Raw genomic sequence first — 21,670 nt, 5'->3', positions numbered from 1 at the left:
CTACTACCTTTACTGTATGTTTGCTTTTACTAATGAAAATTTTCATAATTTCCATATTTCTAGTTGTTGTCTTTTCTTTTTTAAAAATTTTTAAAAATTAATTTATTGGCTGTGTTGGGTCTTCGTTGCTGCTCACAGCCTTTCTCTAGTTGCAGCAAGCAGGGGCTACTCCTTGTTGTGGTGTGCGGGCTTCTCATTGTGGTGGGTTCTCTTGTTGTGGAGCATGGGCTCTAGGCACAAAGGATTCAGTAGTTGCAGCACTTGGGCTCAGTAGTTGTGGCTTGCAGGCTCTAGAGCACAGGCTCAGTAGTTGTGGCGCATGGGCTTAGTTGTTCTGCGGCATGTGGAATCTCCCCAGAGCAGGGCTTGAACCCATGTCCCCTGGATTGGCAGGCAGATTCTTAAGCACTGCACCACTAGGGAAGTCCAAGTTGTTGTCTTTTCTCTTACAGTTAGAGAAGTTCCTTTAACGTATCTTGCAAAACAAGTTTGAACTTTTGTTTGTCTGTAAAACTTAATATCTCTCCTTCAAATCTGAACAGTAGTCTTGCTGGGTAGAATATTCTTGGTTGTATATTTTTCCTTTCATTGAATTGAATATATTGTGCTACTCTTGTCTGGCCTGTAAAAAGTCAGCTTATGGGAGTTCCGTTGTATGAAACTAGTTGCTTTTCTCTTGCTGCTTAAGATTGTCTTTTTATCTTTAACTTTTACTAGTTTAATCATAATGTGTCTTGGAGTGGACCTCTTTGGGTTCACCTTGTTTGGGACATTCTGTGCTTTTGGACCTATATGTCTGTTCCCTTTTCCAGGTTGGAGAAGTTTTCAGCTATTATTTCTTCAAATATATTCTCTGCCCCTTTCTTTCTCTCTTCTCCTTCTGGGTCCCCTATAATACAAATGTTAGTGTGCTTGATGTTGTCCAGAGGTCTTTTAAACTATCCTCATTTTAAAAAATTCTTTTTTATTTTTTAATGTTCAGCTTAGGTGATTTCCACTACTCTCTTCTAGTTGGCTGATCAGATCCTCTGTATCATCTGATCTATTGATTCCTTCTAGTATATATTTTTTCAGTTATTCTTCACTTCTGTTTGGTTCTTTATATTTTCTAACTTTCTTGAAATTCTTACTGTGTTTGTTTTTCTCCTGAGTTTGAACATCTTTATGTTCATCACCTTGAACTCTTTATTGGGTATATTGCTTATCCCACTGAACTTAGTTGTCCCCCTCCCCCCCCCCCCCCCAGCTGGGGTTTTACCTTTTTTTTTTTTTTGGAAACATATTTTTCTGTCTCCTCATTTTTCCTAATCCTCTGTGTTTATTTTTATGTATCAGTTAGGTAGGTTACTTTTCCAAATCTAGGAGCAGTGGCATGTGTAGGAGACATCCTGTGTGTCCTAGCAGCACAGTCCCCTCTGGTCACCTGAGTTGTATGCTCTAGCACTGTCCCCTCTGTGGGTTGAGTGCACCTTTCTGTTGTGGCTGGACCCATTATTGTTGGTGTGCTGGTAGGCGAGGCTGGCCCCCAGCCCTTTGGGCTGCCAAGCCCTGCCTTGTGCAGTGGTTGGTGGTCTGATGGTGGGCAGGGCTCAGTCTCAGAATGGCTGGCTGCAGGGCCCAGGTGGTCCTGAGGTTGTTTTTGGTCCTCTGGTGGGCATGGCCAGTTCCTGAGGCAGCTGGCTGTGGGGCCTGAGCACCAGGTCTGGTGATGGCTTACTGGTAGGTGAGGAGGGTCCCAGCATGGCTGGCTGTGTGACCCAGGGATCCTAGGGCTGGTTACAGCCTGCTGTGGCTATGTCCTGGGTCAGGTGTTTGTTGGCCTGGGTGGGCAGGGCCTAGTGAGAGCTAGCTGGTAGGTGGGAATGGCTCCTGGTACAGCCAGCCGCACAGCCCCTGGTGTAGCTACTGATTGTTCAGGTGAGTCTAGGTGGCTGGCTAGGTGGGCTGGGGTATCCTGGGCCTGGTGCCCACCTACTGGTGGACAGGGCTTAGTTCCAGGGTGGCTGGCTGCAGGCTGCAATGATTACATTTGTTCTTTATAATTATTGCCCTCTTGCCACTCCTGATCCCGCTCTTCTTTGTTCCCTCTTTGACCTCCACATTGTAGCGGGTTCTGGGCATAAAAGTGGCAGTACATGTAGTGAATTTAAGCACTGAGCCAAGATAGGGATATCTGATAACTAGTAATCAAAAAAGAAGAATGGTTCTACAATCAGATATTAAGTCTGGAAGGTAAGGACAAGTGTACCAGACATAAACCATTAAGCAGGTCAAAGTTAGGACGTACACAATTCATGAGAATGAGAACTTCCAGCAGGAAACAAACCTAGGAGAGATGTGACTAGAACAAGAACAGTATATAAGCTACAAGGCTCACAGTGCCATTGGTCAGAGTCTATATGGATAACACATCTTTACTGGTCCCTGACTACATGCGAGGCAGGTACTGTGTGGTGTATTGTGCACCGAGGGGTGAGCAAGGGAGTCAAGCGTCTGTCCTTGGGTTGCATACAGTCGGGTTGGGGGACACTTACAGAATAAGCAGTTATGACCCATTGTGAGAAAAGATGTGGTGGTGGAAGTACGGGATGCTAGGAGAACACATGGGGACACCCAGACTGCTGCTCCCAGGCATTTCGGGAGTGCTTCTTTCTTAGTACCCTCAAATACTGTGACCACCTGAAGATTTTCCAATTCTGGGTCTCAGCGATCCCTTTTTGTTCATTCCAGTCTCAGACTGCATTGTTGGACCATGTAGCAACACTGTTGCTCTCTCTGCTCCTTAGCAATCCTTTTATTTATGTCACATTCACTTCCTAATGCATCACCCGAGTGGCTACTCCAGTCCTGTCCCTTCCAATCAACCTCAAATCTTTCATCCTCAGCGCATGACCTTGTCTCTCATTTTCCTGAGCAGATTGAGGTAATTGAGAACTCCCTCATTCCTTCACCCCTTGCTACCTGCTGAAACACCACCCTTGCTGTCTAATTATTTCTGTGCTTTTGCTTATCCATATTTCTTTCTTCCTGGCTTAGAGAAAAAAGTAACCTTCCTTCAGAGCTGACCTGCTCCACTGTGCTTTGGCCCCACTCCTCCTTCCTTATCCAGAACTCCTTCTGTTTCTCTCCCTTTCTTTGGCAGTTTCAGTTTCTCCTTCTGCACTCACTTCTTTCCCAGTACCAGAATGCATGCACAAATGCTAGACTCAATCTAAAACTATCTTCCTTACCTACTATCCATTTCCCAGTATCCATAATTGCCAGAAATTTTTGGTTAAATCAAGTTGCTAATATTGTGTTGTTGGGGAGACAGAATTTTCCTCTATCATTCAAAGGTTCTTTTGGCTGGTCACGTAAGTTGACGTGAAACAGATGAACAGAAGAGAAACCAAAATTAATTTTGTACATATGAGCCCCCACATACATGAGAGGTCCAAAGACAGAAAGGTGAAATGAGGTATATGTGCCATCCTGAGTTAAGGGATGGAATAGGAGCCTGGGCCTTCCAAGGACAGGAGGGTAATTCACAGGACAATAAGAAAAAGCAGATGTTGGGTAATTAGATGCTTCCCTGCCATACAGCTGGGTCACTCAGATAAAATTTATTGCTGGTAATAATTCTCAGTCTGAGAAAGACCCCTGATTTAAATTCTTCTGAGTAGTTAATGGAGGGCAGAAGTTTTTCTTGAGCCTGTAGGGTCTCAATTGACTTTAGTTCAAAATAATTTACGTGCTGAAGTGGCACATCTTGGGGAGGCTCATTCTGAGCGCTTTGCACCTGATGAGCTGCCAGGTGTAGAGGTGCTCAGTGAAAATAATGAGCCAAACTGGAAAGTTACAGGTAAGTCTTTTATTATCACCACGGTGCAGTCAAAGGTAAAACAGAGAGACCCTCGTTCTCTAATACTCCATTTCCCCCATGGAAGGCACCTGGAGAGGGTCAAATGGATGTAGCACAGACTGGGAAATTATTTCACAGCCTCCAAACAAAAGGGTCCTGTGTTTTTATGAAACCTTGGTCTTGGGAAAGACAAAAAGGGAAGGGATAGGAGTGGGAAAGTACTGAGTCAGAGGGAAAGTTCCTTAGCTAAGGCCCGCTCCCCCATACGGCCACCTGGGTTAGGAATGCAGGTATGCATGTGAATGCCACTAGCTTAGTGCCCCCACCGTCCTGGTCCTTGACTGCAACTCTCTTGGGAACACTGCAGTGAGGGAAGAAGTAAGGCTTTAAAATCGATAAGAGTATTTGAAAAGTTAGGAATAGTCAACAATTTAGGAAGAATTTTATAAGAAAACTGCTTGTTTAGATACCAAACTGGTTAATGTCAACAGACATTACCTGTTCCATCACCAGAATTTGTTTACATCTCTGCTGGGTGAAAGCCTTTAACCTTTGCCTCTCAGACTTCATTAAATTGTTCAGACAGTAGGAGTCAAGTCTAGCACTACATCGGGGAAAAAACCCAGCAATCACTTTTAACTGCTCCTAAGTTTCAGGTAATTTTTCTGACATTATGAAATGTGGTTATTCTGACCTACCTCACACGGTTGTTTTATTAAATAAGATACTGTATGTTAAACCCATACAAATGATGTAGCAATCACTCAGATGCCAGGTACTGTTGTTATCATTAGATTGTCATTGTTCCTTCTCCATAACCTCTGGAGTCTGACGTTCTGCAGTATTGAACTGAAATGTTCTGTTGGAAGGGACATCCCATAGCTAAGTTAATTGGCCTATTTTTGGTTGTTACTGTTTCTCTCCCTAGCATTTGGCCCAATTTACTACCTCCTACTTTTTGAAACTTTCTCCTTCTTTGGTATTTTTTTCCTGATTCTACTCCCTTCTCACTAAGTTGTTTTTCCTGATTCATGTTCCTCCTACTAGCTTTTAAATGTGAGCACCCCTGCAATGCTTCAACTTTCTTCATCTCATTCTCTCCATGCTTTAATCTCTCATACGGGTAACTCATATTTCTAGTCTTCCCTCCTAGAAAATAAGTTAGACATTTTTCAATTACATTTGGGAAATTTCCATCTGTACACTTTATCAGTACTTTACGCAACACAACTTATCTTGCTAAAACACCTCCTGGCCTCAGCATTGTCATTTGTTTAATCTCTGAGAAGCAACCCATATCCTAAGACATTCAGGCTTGAAACTCTTGACTGTAACTTTTGGCTTATTCTTCCCCTTTATTTCCTATATTTTATCAGTTGCCCAAACTTTTTGATTTTTTTGCCTTAAAATACCTCTCTGTGTGGTAGATTGCTACTTTGGTGGCCCAAAGGAACTATGCCTCTAATATTCATGCCTTTTGTAGATCAGGGCAGTCTGCCCTAGAATGCAGGCATTGTCTGAAGAGAATTTCAAAGTAATGGTAAAATCAACTGAAGGTTGGTCTACTTTCTGTTATCACCCTCTACTTCAATTTTTATTTATTTATTTTATTTTATTTATTGACCGTGTTGGGTCTTCTTTGCTGCACATGGGCTTTCTGTAGTTGTGGAGAGTGGGGGCTACTCTTCGTTGTGGTGCACAGGCTTCTTATTGCAGTGGCTTCTTGTGTTGAGGAGCACGGGCTTTAGGCACAGCCTTCAGTAGTTGCGGCACAGGGGCTCAGTAGTTGCAGCTAGCGGGGTCTAAAGCACAGGCTCAGTAGTTGTGGCACACAGGCCAAGTTGCTCTGCAGTGTGTGGAATCTTCCCAGATCAGGGATCAAACCCGTGTCCCTTGTATTGGCAGGCAGATTCTTAACCACTGTGCCACCAGGGAAGCCCCTCTGCTTCAATTTTAAACCATGTCAGTGATCACATACTTTTCCTTACCGAAGTGGACTCCCCCTGTTGCTTTCCCCTGGGTATACACCTTCCTATATTTAGGTTTAACTTTTCCTGATGGATCATCAGCAAGCATGATACATTCAAAGGCACGATAATACCTGCACACTGGACCTTGCCTTCCTAAAACGTTTGCTTTTATCATTGTTTAGCCAGCATGGTGTAGGAAGCCCAAGACACATGGTGATGCCACGTGGAAGGCAACTGAGGAGCTCTGGTCAACAGTTCCACCTGAGTTCCCAGTGTTTTATAAATCTAACAACAAAGTCTCTTACTTCATTTAGTTATGTTGCAGACCTAGTAATGATCTCAAATCATGCATCCCCTCAAACAGTGCCTATACAGAAAAGAGACAACATTAAAAATGACTAATATAGTCATATTCTGAGAAATAAAACTGTAATAAGAAGTGAATTTCTTTTAGGTCTACACCAGTCATCTTATGGAATAATATAAAAGGTTACTAGTAACTGGCAGGAAGAAAATGAGGCTTTTCCAACTTAAACTGACTTCCTGAAATATAAAGGCAGAAGTTAAAGTTTTTAGAATACCAATATTCTTATTTCATGATGTAGAATTTAACAAAATTAGCATATGGGGGAATCTACAAAGAATTGAGTAAATGTGACAAATATTATGGTTTAAAAAATTTATGAATTTTTTTGAAAAATAAAAATACCCAACACTCAGTGTTCATAGATTTTTAAAACATCAATTAATGCAATATTGATTGAGCACTGGTTGAACTCTGTAATATCTAAATATATGAAGAAAAAGAAACATGCAAACCCTCAAGAAGATTTTTATCATTTGGAAAATTGGACATATGCACTTATAAAATTAATAGTGTAAGAGTTAAACAGTAATGTGTAGTAGAAAGCAAAGAGATAATTCTCAGAATAATATATTTAAGGCCCAAAGCCCAATAAAATATATGAAAGAGAGAGAAGTGCTAACAATTTTCTTTTGGGTCCATGTGGAGAGAGAGAGGTAAAATATTGGGATGGTGTGAGTAAATGTCAGATTGTGAAATACCATGTGTATACTATGTTTGCCTAACATATCAGAGATTCCAATTTTAACTCTGTAGCCATGCAAAACTAAAAAGCTTTTCATATTTAAATATAGGGATGGACGTTTTCCCCCCTTCTAATCAGAATTACAAGCAGTCCAGAAAGTTGCTTTATAGTTCATTCATTCATTTTGCAAATTATTATTAATGGGCTCTTACTATATGATAAGCATACTGTGAGGCAAGGTGGGGTGTAAGAGTGAGGGCAATAAACATACTTGCCTTCATGGAGCTGAGAGACTCTAGAAGACAAGGCAGTTAAAACTAATCCTTGTAATACAGTGGGCTATAGTGGGGCAATTAAAGGTATTACATAAGCACAGAGAGGTGACACCAGCTTTGATAAAGGAAGATCAGGGAAGGCTTGCTGAGAATGAGATAATGAAGGTAAGTATGGGTCAGCCAGAGAAGGTGATGCAGAGGAGCTTTATGCAAATGCCTAGAGATGTAGAGCAAGAGAGTTTTGAAGAACTGAAGTATTTCTTAGAATAGTTTTATAGAAGAGGTGAGTGTGTCTGTATCAGTCTCTCTACCTGTCTGCCTATCTCTCTCTATTGAGTGATATGGAAAATTACATGAGATTGTCACTTGTTTAATGAAAAGTTGATGGTTGAGGGGAAAGAGACAGTGTTGTGTGAATGGATATCATGTTCTAAGTCTCCGTACTTTCACTGGTTCATCCAATTTAATAGTTCAGCTAACATTTATTCAGAAAGCCAGATACAGCACTTGGTGATTGGGATGCTGAGATAAAAAAGATAAGGACTCAGTCTCCGGTACTGGAAGAGACATGTCATGGGTGAGTTCAATCTTGTCCTGAGTGCTGTATGCTAAGAGCTTGTGTACTGAATTCTGAACACCCTGGGCTGCAGGAGCACAGAGGAGGGCACTTCACTTGGCCTCAGAGGATAGGAGTGACTTGCCAGAAGACAGATAACCTGGGCTGAGCTGAGCCACAAATCTGCTCCATTCAGTTATTTTTATTATGTACTCATATGAAAGCCTAGAAATCTACAAAGAGTAAGCCTTATGAATGTCAGCAACGAATTAAGCTATATGATTAACATACCTAAAACAAAAAAAAATTAATGTCTTGATTCATTGAATGAGACATTTTTATTATACTTGTGAATGAAAGCCAAAAATGTTAATTAATAACACTAAAATAAAAAAAAACTTTACAAGTTGGAATAACTGTCTTTAATAATAAGACATTTAATAGTGAAAAATGTAGTGGGTTGTACTAAGCTCATATAACGAAATGTCAAGGACAAGAGTGGAGAAATCGTATTAAAATGGCAACACCTGAGAATGAGTTCACATTATGTCAAAGGAAGTAAAGACATTATTTAGATGGAAGTACAGTGTTCAGTGCAGAGGGATTGATAATTCCACTTGTCTCATTGCATTTGTTGGTATCTCTGGATAATTGTTTACAGTTTTTAGTGCAACATTTGAAAGAATGGCTATGACAAAATTGAATATACTTGGAGAAAAGCAGTCAAGACAATAAAAGCTTGAAACTAACAGGAATTTTCATGATGGAGGAGAATTTTCTTCAAGAAGAATAGCACTGTTTTGTTAGTGAGATTATAGGTGACAGCCTTGAGTTTGAGAATTCATTATATTTCTATAATTTATGACTTTAGAAGAATAGGGAAGTGATAAAGAAAGTGATAGTAACACAGCAGTCTCAGTGCTGTTTCTTTGCTTGCACTTAACTTCAAATTTTATAAAGTAGTACCTTTAAGCTTTTAAACATAAGTACTATCAATGCATGAATATGTATGATTATATAATAAATCAGAACTTGAACCAAACAGAAAACAGGAAAATATTTTCCAAGATAATAAGTTATACTTCTCTTCTTTCAAACTTTATATTTCTTATCTGATAATCATATACATGAAGTTTTCATGATTTTATCCAAGGTAAAACATTCCAGTTCTACAAATATTACATCCTCTTGCCTTTACCAACACAAGGCGCTAGTTCTAGCAATTCTGTCTCCTTATACTTTATCAAATTTTACCTGTTTGTTGTATTTTTCCTGCTAGCATTAATATCCCACTAGAACCCCACATGTCCTCTTGTTAAAGGAAAAAAAAGGAATCCAACTTTTGTTTTTTGCCATGGAGTAAGAATATTTAGAATTACCCTTCTATCACAAACAAATAAAAAACTAAAAAACCTATAGAAAACAAACATTTTCAGATGCTAGAAAGCAAGCAGCATGAGACTATGATCCTTGAAAAGGAGGAAAATAAGTTTATCCCTGCATAAACTAGACCCTTACATAGAGGTAATTTCCAGATTGTGAGGGAGAGAGAAAGAACCTAAACAGAAGATAGAACAGAATTCCTGGAGGGCAACACAGAATTTTGAGAGCATAGTGCCCAGTAGAAGAGGGCTGCTTAGAGAAAGAATGCCAGAAACTTGCATAGGCATTTCTTTGAGACTTGAGCTAAATATAAATCTGAGAATGCATTAGGATAAAACCCTATGAGGTCAGGAAGGAAATTCTGCGGAAAGAAGCTGAAAACTGAACAATTCACAGGTTTTACATAGGGCTGGGGATCATTCAAGTTCTCACCAGCCAAAGTGAATAGATCTTATTGAATATATGGGGCATTCAATAGAGACTGTAGATGGGTCATGACTAAGAAGTAGAATTAAGTTAGTACAAGAGTAAAGTCTTCTCTTGAGCTTCCCTAAAAGAAATGTTAAAAAATAAGGCCTGAAAGGATCAAACTGACTTGCAATAACTTAACTGCCTTCTAGGGAAAAAATGTCATATACTTGAAAGAAATACACATACGATCTAGTATTCAACAATATAAAATGTCTATTATTCAAAGAAAAATTTTAGATATATAAAGAAGCAGAAAATGTGACATATAACCTGAATAAAAAAGCAATAAAAACAGACACCAATTCAGAGATAATAGTATCAGAAAAAGAAAATTAATATCAGCTATTATAAGTATGCTCCATATGCTCAAAGATGTGAGCAGAAACATGAACATAATGAGGGAAGAACTGCAAAATACAGACAAGAACCAAATGGGATTTGTAGAGACGAGAAATACAGTATCTGAAGTGAAATTTCTTTGGATAATTAACAGCAGATATGACACCACAGAAGGAAATCAGTTAATTTAAATGCATAGTAATAGAAATTATCCAAGATGAAAACCAAAAAGTAACATGATTGGGGAAAAAAACACAGAGCCTTGATAAGTTATGAGAAAATATCAAGCAAGTTCACATGTGTGTTAACTGAAGTCCCAAAATGAGTGGGAGAAGGGAAGGAAAGTTATTCTTAGAAATAACTGAAAATCTTCTACGTCAACAGAGCTTAATAAACTACAGGCAGGCCAAACACAATATTAAAGCATACTGTCAAATTCCTGTGATCTGATGATAAAGGAAAAAATCTTAAAAGCAGCTGGAATAAAAAAGCATATGTGGAGAAAAAGATAAGAATTACTACAGATTCCTTTTCAGGAATTATGTAAGCCATTGGAAAATGGCATGACATATTTTAAAGTGCCAAAGGAAAAAAAAATCAAGCTCTGAGAGTTAGAATATGGTAGTACATGTTAACAGGTCAGCAGGAGGTGGAGGCTCCATTAATTAATAGCCTAAAAAGCCTAAGAGTAAAGTTCCTCTTCTCACTCTCCATTTCTTTTCAAAGCCTGAAACCAGGTCTAGATGGAGGATAGCTGGAGTATAAGTGAGCCAGAAGGTGGCTTTGTTCTGATAGAGCTGGGTTCCTCAGCCCAGAGTTGCCCATCCATGTGTTAAATAACTGTCACGAATGTTTCCTAATTTTTCATTTTTAAAAGTAAAATGAATAGTATAAAAAAACCAGAATGTAAGCTTCTTGGGGGTGGGTCTATTTATTTTATTCTCCTCTTATTCACATCACTAAGGAGGATGGATAGCACATTGTTGATACAAAAATATTTGTTTTGAATGAATGAATAAAAGCAATTACTCTAGTTCTGCCACCCAGAATAGCATTAATATTTTGTTTGTTACTGTTTTTTTCTTAAGGTAAAAATATTACAAATGAAAGTAATTTCTTTTAGCAACCACTTTTGGTTTTTAAATTTTTTTTTAGTTTTTTTTTAATTAATTTTTATTGGAGTATGGTTGCTTTACAATGTTATATTAACCTCAATACTGCACAACAAAATGAATCAGCCATACGCATACAGAGATCCCCTCCCTTTTGGACTTCCCTTGATGGCACTCTTGGTTTTAAATTCATTTTGTCTATTCCTAGAGACAGTCCTATCATGAATTTGGTATATTTTCTTCTGGTCATCATTATTCCCTTGTGGATAGATAGCTATAAAGATAGATAACAGAAACATCATTATATATAGATACATACTCAAGCACATGCAAACACAAATTCATCCTGTCTGCCAATCTATCTTCTATCTGTCATTAATATTCATCTAGCAAATATCCATAAAGGCTGTTTAAGACACTGCACAGTTCTAGTGGAAGCCATTTACATCATGCTAATGTAGATATCATTGCTTTTACAGTAGACATATTCTGTAACTACTCTTTCATGTAATATATCTTTCACATAGTTCATGCCTTGTCATTGCTATGTAGTATTTCGTTATATGAATAGGCCATATTCAATTTATCTGTTCCCTGAGTGATAAATTTCTAAGTTGTTTGAATTCTTCAGTGTTACAAAAAATGCTGCAAAAATATGTTTATATATGCATCTTGTACAAGGTCCTGTGTAAAAATTTCTTAAAGGGAATGTTACTAGAGATGAAACTGGTGGATCATAGGATATATTCCTTTTTATTTTTATTAGACTTTGTAAAATTACTACACAACTCATAACAGGTTGAACTATTTTAGTGTCCCACTATCCATATATGACAAAACCACTTTCAATATATCTTTTTCAATACTTATGAGGGCCACATTAATTTTTGCCAATATGAAAAATGAAAACTGTTTTCTCATTGTTTTAATCCAACCCTTTGATAGTAAGTAGGTTGAGCATATTTTCCAAGGTTTATTAGGTATTTCTCTCCTTTGGGAATTACCTGTTCTTGTCCTTTGCCCTTTGTGGCATGTTTTTACACTTTGAATTCTCTTTAGGATGAGGCAAACTTCTGGTTACATAGTGGCAATAAGTAAATATTTGTTCGTAGAGATAAGAAAAGTGTGTTCCGTTGGTCTTTCAAGAAACAGTTTTTTTCCTTTCTTCTTTGAGCTGTTTTTTAAAAGACTTGATTTTTAGAGCAGTTTTAGTTCATAGGAAAATTGAGAGGAAGGTACAGAAGAGATTTTTCATATTGCTCCTGCACCCACACATGTATAGCCTCCCCCAGTGTCAATGTCCCCATCGTCAACGTCCCTGACCAGAGGGGTACATTTGTTACAGCTGATGATCTCTGTGCTGTTGCTGAATCTTAAATATGGTAGGATATGGGGAAGGCAGAATGGTTTAATATGAGAGCCTGTGCTTCGGAGTCAGGTCGACTTGGGTTTGGGCCCTGGTTCTTCCACTCAATCATCATGTAACATTGGAAATTTACTCAGACTTTCTGAAATTTGGATAACAAGTAGTAGTTCATAAAGTTCCAAGTATTAACTTGAGAAAGTAAGTGTAAAGCACTTAGCACAGTGATTGTAAAATGGAAAATGCTTAATAACAGCAACAACATTTCCTTTTTTCCACACCCTGTATCCCAAACTGAATATGTGGATAAACATTGCTTTGGTCTAATGAGATGCCCAGTTAATCTTTTTCATCAAATTTTACATTAAAACCCCATCCAGGTATCTGCAGGGCCTACTAGTATGCTTAATCTACAACTAAGTGTATTTTTCTTTCTGGGAAAACTTGTCTTAACTCCCGAGTTTACACTAAAAAATCTAAACAACCAATCAAAATAAGTGTTGCCGCTGTGGGTGACAACGTTTTTTAATATGCCCTTTTACATTTAACACATTGAACCTTTCTTTTTATATTACAATCTTAGCCATACACACATGGGGGCTGGAGAGGGACAGGTGGCTATTTGGCAGGGAGTTTTGGAAAAGTAGAACTATCACATGCTGACACATCTGTCCCCTTTCAGATTTTTCTGAATTATCTATTTCTTGAGAATAAGAGTCATATTTTTAGACCTGGCATTGGTTTCTAGTCTGGTGGCCTTTGTCACTAGAAGCTTAAAGAATATTCAGTAATGTTAAGATTTTCCTTGAGAATTTAAATGTGCGAACACATATGGACAGTAGGGGTCACAGTTGTCTTAAATTAACTTAAAACTGGTGTGCACATGTTTCTTGTTTGTTTTTGCTGTTGTTTTTAGATTTATAGAGTAATAGTTAGAAGAACTGAGTTTGGGTTGGTTTGAAAAATGCAGTCTTTGCCCATATTAAAAGGCTTAAAATGTTGTCTTTTCCCTCATTCTGCATATTTGCCTAATTGCCTTCAACATTGCTTTTCAGAGAGAAACTTTCATTCTTAGACAGCTAAGCTCTGAATAAAGGTATTCTTTTAATCACTGTCAAACCAAACAGTGCTTTTCATTATGGACTTTTAAATTTTCTAATCAAATTTCCTGAAAACATTTTTCGAAAAAATGAGTTTCATATTTTACATTTATGGTAAAAATTATTTCTCTTGTCTACTTTGAAGAAGTGAATGAGGTTACATTAAACCTGTAGTTGCTAGGAAATTCTTGTAACTCATTATTTGCCAGTGATTGGTTAGAATAGGTATGTTTACCTAAGTCTGTGCATCACTTAAGTGTAATACATGAGAGCTTACACGGCCATGAAAATTTAATACAGTATTTGATGCAGCAAATTATGCAGTTAGTTCATAACTTTGATTCAGAAAGATTTGCAGGAGATCAATGTACTAGATAAACACAAAGGGGCGTACTATTTATTGTAGACTAAAGGGGGATAACAAAGCGCTGATGAAGATATGCAGTAATTGCAAGCCTGTTCTCTATGTCTGAGTCTGTTTCGTAGGTAGGTTCACTTGTGCCATATTTTAGATTCCACATAAAGTGATATTATACAGAATTTCTTTTTCTGACTTACTTAGTATGATAATCTCTAGTTGTATTATGTTGCTGTAAATGGCATTATTTTGTTCTTTTTTATGGCTGAGTGGTACTCTAATATTACTGAAGTAGTTAAAACGATTTTTACTTCTTTATAACTGGAAGAAACAGTAAAATACCATTGTTCTTTCCCCTGTTCCAACTACATTAACATAAACCAATTCAACTAGATGAGAATAATTCTATGTTGAAGAAGTATTTTTTAGACAAGATAATACAGTTGTTCTCAAAACCTTTTTTTTTTAAACTAGTTCTAGAATGGAGGAGAGAAAGCAATAGCATTAATTGTGAAGACAGAGCAATACAACTTGTAATATTGTAGGGAGAAACTTGGTTCCTACTTAGTTTGGAGAAGTACTTGATTTGGAAAACTGTAGACAAATTTCCTCTTGCTACTCATCACCTCTTCTTCATCTATTTTTAAAGTCAAGCAGCCTTAGGGACCAAATACAACAGAATGAGAGATTGATTATAAACCCATGTACTGGGGTGTTGGTATTTTCTAAATATTCCTCAGAAGAGACCCCTAACTTCAGCCCAAGATCTGAGGACATACACTCATGCAACTGAGCAATACCCAAAAGAAGGATATAACTTGTCTTCATAGAACTAACCACACATAGCGGTGGAATCCAAGTCAGCAGGGGTGACAGTGTTACATTCAAGCATGCTGACCTTGCCATTTTTACAAGATGAAACTAGAGCAGCTAGTTAAGTGATGTTGAGGATAAAGTCAGCAATACAGCAAGGTCAGGTACCCATGCTTAGATAGCAGGCATAAAAGGCAGTATAGGTAAAATATTTGCCTTTTAGAGGATTTTGAGTATTAGAACATTTACCGTTTCCATTGACATTCATGATGATGCATGACAGTGAGCATAGGAGATTGATTTCAAACATTTGAATGCTTGAATATAAAACCATATGAAAGTGGAGAAAAAGATTTTTTAAACTAATTTTAGAAATTAGTTTATTTCTTGTTGACCTGGTTGCTTGAACTGGTGATCATGATTAGATACAATATTGATAAGATCAAGTGATGATATTTACAAAAATAAATTCCTCATTGCACCATGGAGGAATTTCCAAAACATTTGAAAAATATTTTGTGTTTTCATGAATGGTGGGTTCCTGAACTCAGATGTTTTTGTTTAATGAAGATTCACTCATTCACTTGTTCATATATTCATTCATTCAGTGCCTACCCTATTCTAAATGTTTTGCTAGGTATTATTGGCGGATTCAAAGATGTCTAAGAAATAATCCATGTGCTGTAGGCATTTATAACTTGGTAATTTAGTCTGTATCACTTACTAAGTAAGTATAGTTTAAATCCAAATTAAGTTCATGCTAGAAGAGATGTGTTAGTAAGTTGTGCCTCAGAAGAAAGGACAATTCTTATCAGGGAAAGCTGCAGAGAGGAGGTGACTTTATAACTGGGTCTTAAAAGATAATTATTTTGATGTCAGGGAAGCATGCAAAGGACAGCCTTGGCTTAGAGAACAGCAATAAGAACACACGCTTAACTTCATTAGCCATCAGGGAAATGCAAATTAAAACAACAATGCAATACTACTATCTACCCACCAGAACAGCTAGAATGAAAACAGAAGACAATACCAAGTGTTGAAAAGGATGTGGAGCAACCAGAACTCTCATACCCTATTGATAGGAATACAAATTGTACAACTTTCTAAAACTGTGTGGCATCATCTGTGAAAGCTGGACATATGTATACTCTCTGATCCAGCAGCTTTGCTCCTAGAAATGTATTCAACAAAAATGCTCATACATATTCATGAAAAGGCATGTATAAGAAAATTCAAAGCAGTACTATGATATTGTGATTGATAATAAAAAGCATACATTTGGTCTTCAAAAAAAAAAAAAAAGGATACAGAGTAATGTTTCTGGTGTGCTCTGCCCTCTTAAGGTGGTTTTATATTGGGATGCTCAGTAGGATATGGAATGTAGTGAGATAGGAGAGAGTTAATTAGGAAATAGACCAATCTTTATAAAGAGAGAAGCTGTAGTCATTTCTCTGACATTTACCAAATCAAAATAAGAACAGTGTTCTACAAACACTTTTGATCTGGGAATCTCAGAGACTATGTGTTTTAATATCTCTTTCTGTCTCTCTCTCCCCCCAAAACAAGCTCATAGAGAGGTTAAGGATTTTTAATCAAGACCATACAATCAAGGTGGTTAGGTATAAAATATCCCAGGTTGCTGGAGTTGGTCTGTAGCTCTTTTGACCACAGTAGGTAGAAGAGAGGCTGCTGGGCTGTGAGGCAGAGTAGAGATCCAAAGTAGAGATAGTCCCCATTATTGATGGTAAAGAAGGCAGTAATTTCCTAGTTTTGTAGGTAGATGGTGGCCTAAATTTGATGTAGGTGGCTCCCCAATATAGCAGATATGCTGGGAGGTGCATTTTCAGGTTTCTGAATTGAACCATTCAAAACAACTGTATAGTAGTACATCCAGGTAGTTAGATTTTGTGTCCTCTAATGCAATTCACTGCAACATCTACTTGACCAAGCATAGATGTCTGCTTCAAATTGATCCAATAACATGCCTTTCCTGGGAATGGCATTGGGAAGGCTGAGATGAAAAGATCATGTTAGGTGAAGTCTAGTTCTGGAATCCTGACAGGCTATAGCCACTTGTAAGAAGAGTTGGGAAAACAATGTCAGTAAAAAGAGGGAGGAAAAAGAGGAGAAGGGAGATGTTGTGCAAACAGAAGGAGAGATGAAGAGGAATAGAAGCAGAGCCTCAGTGGTACCTATCCCCAGCTAAGTTTCCCACTGATCAGTGATACCTAATTTCACCTTTTTAATGTGACATCATTGAGATACATCATCTTTGAGTGGCTTGCGTGGGCCTCTGCTATGTGTAGGCAAAGCAGCTTTGATCTGAAAAAATCATTTTATTACATGACTCTTTTTAAATTCAAATTGTAAATAACCTCTATATTTCCCTTTTGAGTTGAGTTTTCCCTCAAAATAAAACTGAACAAGAACCCCCTGAAAAACCCTACCTTATCCATTTTGTTATTTAGGGGAAAATGCTCACTTTCTTCTTCTCACTTAGACCTGCTGCGTCAGGATTAGTTCATCTAAGTACTGCAGGACAGTGGAAACTATCTGAAGCATTCTTGAGTCTTTCACGCACAAGACCAACGTGTGTTCGACAGAAAGGCTTGAATTGCTCCCTGGAACTGAACACTGCATCAACAACTTGTCTTCTTCCATCTGTTGCAAAATCCCCTTTCAGTTGAATGAATAACTTGAAAATCTGAAGAACAGACAAGTTATCCTTAATGGTTTTCTTTTCCATCTTAATCATCAATCCATTGTCATTAAAGGGAATAGTGGATCTTGACAGAGACATCGAAATGAGCACTTTCTATCATAAGGAAAAAAAATCTATGTAGACACCATGCTGGGGTGGCAGTCACAGAAACTTTCTTACTGAGCTTCTGGAGCTTCTGTCAGGATAATGAACTATGATAAATCTTTCTAACTGGGAAGAAAATGTATGTATTTAACTAGTTGGAGACTAAACAAGATATAAGGAGTGTATTTCAATTAAACACATTTATTGTTATAAATGTTCATTTATACATATTTAAATATCTATTTATAAATAAATTATGGTTAATTTACTTACAAATTATAAACATGAATTTATAGGACACCTCTCAACCACCCAAAATCATTTTGCCCAAGAAACAGCACATGTCGTATTTAGTAAAAATTGACTTGCCTGCTGCTTTCTGAAAGCAGTACTTTTGTATTTATAAAGTTGTTAGCATGTTTATAAATAAACATACACATAGGAAAAGGCTTGAATTTGTCAGGATGTTCAAGATGTTCATTCACTGCAATCTTATTGTAGACTTACAGAAGATTTGGAAAGACCAAAAAGAAAATTTAATCCAGCCTTAGGTTCTGGAAAGAATGAGCTGTCTTGGGGAGATTAGTGCTGGAGCAGTGAAGATGTCTGGAGCACTATATACCTAAATCACCAACTCTACCATGTTTAGTTCAGGGCACATCGTGGGTTAATGCTTGAATTTCTGTCCCTTTCTTTGCTGAAAGGAGGTCATCACCTATAAGTCTCATCCTCATTAAGCTACACGGCAAGGACTACCTCCAGGTAGCTTTAATCAGGCAGAATAAAAGCATCTTCTGTCTGAGGCATATAGCTCAGCAGGTCTGCTCACCTGTGCTGTTCATAACTCTGTGTGTATGCTTGACTCTGAGCACTTCCTCATAATTGACCTCTGATGTTTTAGCAACAAGTCCTGAGATTGGATCCCTTGTCTACTGAATTCTGTTGTATATGTGGGACTCCTCCTTTTCATCTGAATTCAAAGGCTAGCTAGCCCCTCCTGACTAGCTGTCTCTCTGGCACTCTGTACTATAGTTGAGGTACCGAGAAAGAGGAACTAGGTTTGAGATATTGATTTCCACACATATCATTCCTTAGACGATTACTTAGTCTTTTAGGTCTCACTGTCTTCATCTGTAAAATAGGAAGACTGAGAAATATGTTGCATAATTGTTTTAAAAAGTAGGTAAACCATATATTTGATAAAATGTATATAAAGTGCCTAAAAATTCTAGGCATATGGCAAGGGTCTCAGAAAACAGTAGTCAATTCTTGCTTGTATGAGAAAGTTGCTTTGCATTCTCGGAGTGTCTATTGTTATTATTTTTATACCATAATTAAAACACATTGTCAGATTTTCACATTTGCTGATGAACAAATATAGGAGTATTGAAAATATATGTGCAAAGTACATCTCCTGTTTTAGGTCCCGATTTAAATAATCACTTTAGGTTTGATGGAATACCCAAGATTAATCTTGTAGAATAGGCTTTCTAATATGACACTTAAAAATACTGGTTCAGCATTTGAACTCATTTTTCCCCCTGAAATAATAGTTATAAATACACACTGGAAATGAGAAATGATATTAAGGGGAACATTGCAGCCCTGTGGTCTCTGTTCTTTCATAAAAGAAACATCTGTTTTTTATGCCCCCAGAATCACATCTCCTAGTTTCTGGGTACTGAAAAATTATCTTTTTTGGGAGAAAATAAAAAATTAAGATTGTAAGTCTGTTAGTATAAAGGGAATATACTTTAAGTTCATTCAAATTATGAAATGCTAAGAAGATCAGTTTGTGTTAATTTAAAGCCACTTAGTCCTCACAGGGCTTTGACTGGACTATAATTTAGGTTGTTTCTACATATATGTGAGCAGCTCTTACTAGGTCTGCCACAGGCCCAGGGTTGTGACTATTGATAGAGTGATTTAAGAGAAGAGATGTGCAGCTTAGATAGGTTCTCAGAATTTATTGTCCAAAGAGAGGTCTGTGACCAAGAGAAGAGAAATTGTCATTCCATTTATCTATCATCTTCCTTCATTTAGAGAATTAGCGTCCTAAATGTATATGTCATAGTGCCCCAGAGAGAACATGGTGTCCCGGTTAAAGGAGTCTGAAGGATAGTGCCACTAGTCTCTACACATCTTTGGATCCTGGGATTGTATGTGAGTGATACAGGCATACCTTGTTTTATTATGCTTTGCTTTATTGCACTTTGCAGATACTTTGATTTTTACAGATTGAAGGTTTTTGGTAACCCTATGTCAGACAAGTTTATTAGCATCATTTTTCCAACAGCATTTGCTTGCTTAGTGTCTCTGCATCACATTTTGGTAATTCTTGTAATATTTCAAACTTTGTCATTATTATATTTGTTATGGTGATCTGTCATCATTGATCTTTGATGTGACTCACTGAAGGCTCAGATGCTGATTCGCATTTTTTACCAATTAAGTATTTTAAATTAAGGTATGTACTTTTTTTTTAGACATAATGCTGTTGCACGCTCAATAGACTACATCATAGGGTAAACATAGCTTTCATATATACTGGTAAGCGAAAAAATTTGTGTGGTTCACTTTATTGTGATATGTGCTTTTTTTTGTGGTAGTCTGGAACTGAACATGCAATATCTCCGAGGTATGCTTGTATTTATATTTGAGTTGATGAGAAAATGAGGTTTTTACTTATTATTGTCAGAACCTTGAAAGTACATTTAGATTTGAGCCCTAGCTCAAGTTACTGTTATGGGTTGAATTATGTCTTCCCCAAATTCATATGTTAAAGCCCTAACCCCTGGTACTTCATAATGGACTTTGTTTGAAGTTAGGATCTTTACAGAGATAATTAAGTTAAGATGAGGTCATTAGGATGGGCCCTAATCCAGTACAACTGGTGTCCTTATAAAAAGGAGAAATTTGGAGGCAGATACACACACAGTGAGAATGCTACGTGAACATGAAGATAACTGTCTACCGGCCAAGGAGCGAGGCCTGGAATAGAACTTTCCTCACAGCCCTCAGAAGAACCAACGCTGTGAACACCTTGAATTTGGACTTCTAGTCTCCAGAATTTTGAGGCAATAAATTTCTGCCACTGAGATTGTGGTACTTTGTTATGACAGTGCTAGTAACCTAAGACAATTACTTATTAGCTGTGTGACTTGAACAGTTTATTTAATTAAAAAAAAAAACTTGAGTTCTCCCCATTGTAAAATGGGAATGATAAAAGCAGAATTGTTTAAAAGAATGAGTTCTGAGATAAGTTCTTGTGTTCATATTCTAGTTCTACCACTTAATAGATGTGTAACTTTGAGCAAGTTGCTTAACCTCTCTCTGCCTTAGTGTTTTCATTTGTAATATGAATATAGTAATAGTACCTACCTCGTAGGTTTTATGGGAGGATTGAATGAGTTCATGTGTATAAAGCATTTCAAACTGTATCTGGTACTTGCTAAGTGCTCAATAAATGTCAGCTAATATTGGTCACTTGGAGGATAATTTAGATAGTATATATAAAACATACTGCATAGTGCTTCATACATAATAAAGTCCTAGTAAATGCTTATTATATTCATTTCTTCCTACTAATCATCTTAAGTGCTCCTAATAACATTAAAAAGAACTCAGTGGAGGCTGGATAGCTCAGTCAGTAGAGCATCAGATTTTTAATCTGAGGGTCGAGGGTTCAAGTCCCTGTTCAGGCGGCATATCTTTGTTTCTGGGCTTCCCTGGTGGCACAGTGGTTAAGAATCCGCCTGCCGATGCAGGGGATACGGGTGCAAGCCCTGGTCTGGGAAGATCCCACATGCCACGGAGCTACTAGTCCTATGAGCCACAACTACTGAGCCTGTGGTCTAGAGCCCATGTGCCACAACTATTGAGCCCACATGCCACAACTACTGAAGCCAGCATGCCTAGCGCCCGTGCTGTGCAACAAAAAAAGCCACTACAGTAAGAAGCCCGTGCACTGCAACGAAGAGTAGCCCCCCGCTCACGGCAACTGGAGAAAGCCCACGTGCAGCAATGAAGACCAAACACGGCCAATAAATAAATAAATTTATTAAAAAAGAATTCAGAGGTCTCAAAAATATGTTTGAATACTTGAAATGATAAAAGACAGTGATTATTAATAATTACGTATTAATAAAAACCTTAATGTAGAATTTTATTTCAGTTATTTATCATATGGCCTATAAGATCATGAAAAGCTGCCATTTTTCATATTCAACAGTAC

General features: G+C 37.6%; 1 non-coding gene across 1 annotated transcript; it reads left to right on the top strand.

Moving 5' to 3' along the window:
• The first annotated feature begins 21,067 nt into the window (after nucleotides 1-21,067).
• Nucleotides 21,068-21,140, top strand: TRNAK-UUU (transfer RNA lysine (anticodon UUU)). The gene has a single exon. It is a non-coding gene; the product is annotated as a tRNA-Lys (tRNA).
• Nucleotides 21,141-21,670: the final 530 nt, after the last annotated feature.

Source organism: Hippopotamus amphibius, chromosome 5 (genome assembly GCF_030028045.1).
Source record: "Hippopotamus amphibius kiboko isolate mHipAmp2 chromosome 5, mHipAmp2.hap2, whole genome shotgun sequence".
In the NCBI taxonomy this organism is placed as follows: domain Eukaryota; kingdom Metazoa; phylum Chordata; class Mammalia; order Artiodactyla; family Hippopotamidae; genus Hippopotamus; species Hippopotamus amphibius.
The sequence above is the reverse complement of the archived record's forward strand: the minus strand, read 5'-3'. Positions and strand labels throughout refer to the sequence as shown.